Source organism: Lathyrus oleraceus, chromosome 7 (assembly GCF_024323335.1).
Source record: "Lathyrus oleraceus cultivar Zhongwan6 chromosome 7, CAAS_Psat_ZW6_1.0, whole genome shotgun sequence".
NCBI lineage: Eukaryota > Viridiplantae > Streptophyta > Magnoliopsida > Fabales > Fabaceae > Lathyrus > Lathyrus oleraceus.
In genome coordinates, this window is record NC_066585.1 from 250,513,714 (window position 1) to 250,519,687 (window position 5,974).

The 5,974-nt window shown below is 30.6% G+C and overlaps 1 long non-coding RNA gene across 1 annotated transcript; it reads left to right on the forward strand.

The window, feature by feature from the left end:
- Nucleotides 1-700: 700 nt before the first annotated feature.
- On the forward strand, nucleotides 701-5,433 carry LOC127107325 (uncharacterized). Its single transcript, XR_007795681.1, has 4 exons — nucleotides 701-788; nucleotides 912-946; nucleotides 1,101-1,291; nucleotides 3,447-5,433. It is a non-coding gene; the product is annotated as an uncharacterized LOC127107325 (long non-coding RNA).
- The last annotated feature ends 541 nt before the right edge of the window (nucleotides 5,434-5,974 follow it).

Genomic DNA, 5,974 nt, shown 5'->3' on the forward strand with positions numbered 1-5,974 from the left:
TCAATGACCATCAATGACATTGCTTTTTTTAGTTGAAATGATATTAAGACAATCAATGACATTGCCTTTTTGTTAGTTGAAATGATAAATGATAGTAAGACAATCTATGACATTCACTTATTTAGCTTAACAGAGTAAATGATACAGTAAAACTTGATCATATGCTCGACTTAACAAAGTTTTATATTTTGTATTTTTCATTTTAAAAGGCTTCGCTATATAAAACTTTGTTTTAAATTCAGTTTGGTAGTAACTACTTATTTTTTAACATAATTTTAGTAAATATTTTTATTAATTTATTTCAAAACATAATTAAAATAGCTTTTAAATTTATATTTGTAGTTTGTCATTTTTCTTTTATTGTTAAGTTTATTATTTTAATTAAAAATTATTTTTATTATTATAATTTAGTATAATTTAAAATTTAAAATAAATGTTTTTTTAAATACACGAATAGAAAAAATTTATAGTTAAAAAAATTATGAGTTTTTTAATATATTTTTTCTCCATTTTTTTTTCAATCCACCTTACTCCATTTTCTTTCTGCGAGACCTCCAACCTCGTTGTCTATCATTGCTCACTTCTACTATTTTATACTTGGTTAATAATATATATATATATATATATATATATATATATATATATATATATATATATATATATATATATATATATATATATATATATATATATATATAAACGAAGTTATCATTCTTTTAACAAAATTCTAACAACGCTCTCTTCCACATGTAGCGAACTCATCCTCATTAGCCTGTTCAAATTTAAAGGTAATCAAGTTCATTCGCTTTCTCGTTAGTCTTCTTCTTCATATGCTTTCTTCCATGTTATTGATACATTTTCTTCCTTTTTTTCTCAAAATAAAACCCCAATATTTCTCTCTTCCAATGCAGCGAACTCGTCGCGATAACCTTCTTCAAACTAAAAAGTAATCTTTTCTATTAACTCTCTTACATTTTTCATATTTGTTCCATGTATGACACTAGTTCTTCTTAAAAAGTGTTTTTTCATTTGTCATGATTTACTTCCTTTTTGAGTCATGTTTTCATTTATGTTAATGCTTGTTTATGTCTTCAAAATAGGTTAACATTCTGAAAGTTGTTTATATTTTGAAATCTGATTCAAGAAAACTCATACTATGGGCGTGGTTCAGAAGAAACAATATAAGAAGTATGAAGCTATATTGGAAGCTTCATCCTACCTGTATTTTTTTCTTCATAGTAACACAAAGTAGATCAACTTCAGATCATTCCATGAATATTTTCAATAAAAGGTATGTTGTTGTCGTTTTATTAATAAATGTTTATGTATTTTATTATTGTTGTTCATAAATGGTTTGTGTTGTTGTTGTTGATAAGTGTATGTTGTTGATGTTGTAGATGTAGTTATTGTTGTTGTTGTTGATAAATATTATTATTGTTGATGTAATTTGTTGTTGAGTTTATTATAATATATGTAGATTATTAGTTTCACTAACCCTTCATTGAACATGCATTCATTTAAAGTAATTTACAAAATAATAATATAAAAATTAAGTTATATTTAAAATTCAATTTAAATCAAACATATTTTTTTTGCAATGCATGCATCTCGTAATTCATCTATCGTTTTTTAACACGTAGAACTTAGTTTACTACCTCAGGTTCTTCAATGCAACAGTTAATTCTCTATTAATTTATATTACAAAACATTATATTTATTGAGAAATTGAATCATCTTCATCATTGTCATCATAATAATCTTCATCATTGATTAAAACAAGGATGATGATAGCGATGATGATGAGTCTGAATTAGTCAACATATTGATGCTTTGCAAAATAAATTATGAATGAATCCTTACTTTGAATAACCTAGGGAATTGAATTAAATACCATGTATTAAATAGAAAGAGATGAATTATGGTATGAATGTAATTTTAAAATCAGTGGTTCATTTAAATTACTTTTCAAGAATAATTTAATTTTTCAAATTATTATTTTCTACATCAATTTTAATGTTTGTATAATGTTTAGTGAGGTGTAGGAAAAACAAACAATCTACATATTTTATAATAAACGCAGGGTATTCCCATAACAGTTATCTTGTATAATTATGGTAAAATATTAATTATATTCCAAATAGATTGTTACGGCTGGGTTTCAAACCCATGACCTAAATATATATCACAACGATTATTTAATATAACTGTTGTGATAGATAGTGTGCTACCTAACTTATAATCACGGTCACACGCCTGTTATGGAAACCAACATACATACAATGACACACTACTTAATAATGGATGTGCAACTGTCATTATATGTGTTAAAAAAAGTTCAGTAAATTCTAAAGTTGGGATTAATTGTTCATTTGGTTTTTTTATACAAGAGGGCTAAGCCTAAAAAAAGAAGAAGACTACACTCTAACAATCTTAATTTAACAAATTCCAACAAGATTTGCTAAATAAATGACCTTCATATCTTGGGGACAAACATCATAAAGAAGAATTTTTTAACCATGATTCACTCCTAGTATCGCAAGTGCATCCATACATTTGTTTGCCTTTTTATAAATATGATCTAACTGAATCTCCCAATCATGATTGATCAAGTACTTTATTTTTCGAATCAGCCCAAGACATGCTCACATCTTGTAGTTCTCAATTGTAAGAGTTGCGTGAATCTCCTTACTATCAATTTGTAATCCCACTTTTTTATATCCTTTATCAAAAGCTTGAATCAAACCTTCATAAAATCCACATACCTTCATTACTATGATAGAATACTTTCTAATATGATTTGAAAATCTTCCTAATCAAGTTCCATTTTTGTCTCTAATAACTTCCTCCAAACTCTACTTTGTCTTCAATTTGCATTGCTTTGTCTGTATTCAGTCTAACCCAATCATCCTTTGATGGTAGCCACACATTCCCTTTAATTCCTCCAAACTCATTAATAGAATATCAGTTGCTAAGTTGTTATGCATTACATAATCATTCAAATAATCCATTTAATTCCTCAAAAACCAGATTGTATGACAAGAAGTTGTCCATATGGCTTTCCAATCATCATTCCCACCCTTACTTAGGTTATTTCTCATATTCACATCAATCCATTCTTGTAAATTTAAATAGAAAAGAGGTCCCAATGAATCTCTTTTAAAAGAGGCATCCATAACTACCTAGCCTTTCTGCAATCTCGTAGAGCATGAATGGTAGTCTCCACAGTGTAAGACCCTAATTTTGTCCCTAAGATCCCTCATGGCATCATAACATTGCATTTGCAAAGCCTCAAGGATCATGAGCATCTTGGATCCCTTTGCCTTTGGGTGGGACTTCTTGAGTGGTTTGAGATCACCAAGCATGTTTGAATTGTATATTATTGCTTTTCTTATTTTGTTTACTAACCAAAAGCACAAAAATATGTCACTAACATCTTTTGTTTGTAGCTTGAGCAATCACAAGGTCAAGAGCTTCTATGAGATCATTTGTGCAATGATATGGTCAAGAGAAGATGAAAGCAAGCATGGTAATGGTTCCCAAAGCTCTAATCCATCAAATATGCTTCCCTAGTATCCCAATTCATCATTTTGATCAAATCAAGTCAAAGGGTTTGAAGTTTGTTTCTCAAGGAAGCCCTAATTCATCTGTGTACCATAATGCCTTGCTAATGAAGCAACCTCAGCCAATGGTCAAATACAATCAAGGGAAGTCCTTTAATTCATCATTTCATGCATATTTGAACTTATTTGAGTGTCCTCAAGCATCAATTCATCAAGATTTGAGTTGAGGACTTGAGAAGTTGATCAGTCAATCCATCTGACTATTTTGAAATGCACTGAGACTTAACTTTTTATGTGTTGGTAAAATGGAGATAATCCTAAGAGAAACAATGTTCTTAAAGACAACATTAACAAATTTCATGTTCATCAAAAATTAATTTGAAGCCTGGAAGATCATCTTCTATTCCAAGACATTATAGGTCATTTTGACTGAAACCCTAATTTTGGGTCAACTTCCCAAGAACACAACTCATTCATTTTTTATGATTTTGAGGTGGGATCAAATGAATTGGAAAGCTTAAGATGTCTACTTCAAATGTTATATTTAACAAAATTTCATAATCTCAAAGGAAGTACATGTGATAATGCAAAACATTATAGGTCACTTTGGACCAAATGCATTGAAAGGCAAAAAAGTCCAACTTCAAGTGCCCATAACTCCTTCATCAAAAATCCAAATTATACAAAATTTAAGTCCATTTTGATTGTCTTGAAAAGACCTACAACTTTTATGTTTGAAGTGTTTCCATTTGGAACTTGCATCATCAAAACAGAGGGGCTTGAAGTTGGTTCAATTTGGCAAAATTCTCAAAGGCATGTTTTGCACTATGAACTTCATGGCCTGTTTTCATAAATTTCCACACTCCAAATGAGTTTTGGTACAACATAACATTTTTTCCTTATGTCAATACCTTTCCAACCATTACCCACATGCCTATGTTTCAATTTTTCAAGTGGCATTTTCGAAGAGGAGAAGTTTTAGGCTCAATTATGCATAACATGTTGAAACTCATTGCACAAGCCATTGCATTGCCATCTGCACGTCCATTTCAAGTTGTTTGGTCATCAGCATGCAAATGCAATTGAATTTGGGCCTTCTACATGATCATGCAAGCCCATGCAAAGAATATCCACTTGCCATGCACACGAGTATTTCCTTGCTTTGCCTCCAATTCAGCTATAAATAGACATGTTATGCTTCATAATTCTGGACCCTAAGTCAATCTGAAATGCTGCAGAAATCAAAACCTAGCCATACCTAAAGGAACTAGTTCATATTTTCTTCATTTTTCATATCTAAAATTCAACTGAATTTGGTTGAATCTTTAGATCTAAAGTTCCTAGACCTCCATCATATGATCCATTGAACTTCTGTTTTGCAAAAGGAAGCAAGGAAGCTAGCTCAAATCTTCACAATTCAAAGGTATGGTTCAACTGGTTTTTGCTTCGAATCTCTTTGTTCCTTGATCTATTTGCCTGGCCAATGTGTTTTCTGAAGTCCTCACTTGAGAGGCAAGCCAGTGGTGGCTTTGATTTCGTGTTTTAATGAACTGCAATTTATGTACCTGAGTCTTCCAGCTCAGATTTCTTATTCTATAGAAAGTCTGAGTACAATTCAAGGTCACAGGGGTGATGTACATCACCCCAGCTTCATTTTGATATATGGATCGTGAATTTTGGTTGAGTTTGGAGCACCTGCAACTCTGGCCGGAGCTTGTATGCTCGCCGGAGAAGACGGTGGCGCTGGCCACCGTCCACCTTGCCAGATCCAATCTGGATCGTTGGATGCATCTCCCACGTTTTAATCTCAGCCATGCGTTTGGATTACTTGCTTTAATGCCAGGTGTGACGCGTTTGACTTGGACTCACCATGAGTGCGCATCTCACATCCGTCTGATCAGCCACGTCAATTAATGAGGCTTGATCAGACGCCTGTGGTTTTTTTTATTTTCTTAATTTCTGATTTTATTTCTTTTATTTCCTTTTATTTCAAAAATTCATAACTTCTTCATTTTAATCCCAAAATATATGGGACCAATTGCATTCTTCTCCATTTAAATTCTAGTTTCTAAAAAGAATTTTTAATATTTTTTATTTTGTCATTTAATATTTTTTGTGAATTTTCTCTTTCCTGGTTATTTTTAATTCATTTTAAATAGTTTTAATGTTCAAAAAATACAAAAATATTTTCCTAACCTATTTGAATGATGATGGATCTATGAAAAATGTTCTCATCAATTTTTTAATTAATTTGAGATTTATTTGAGATTTTAGTTCAATTAGGTTGTTTTTATTCATTTTTAATTGATTAAAAATAGTTTCTGACTTTTAAAAATGCTGAAATTTTTTGTCAAACCTTGTTTGACCTTGTTGAACTTGGGATAAATCACTTGGACTTTCTAAAGTTGATTTGA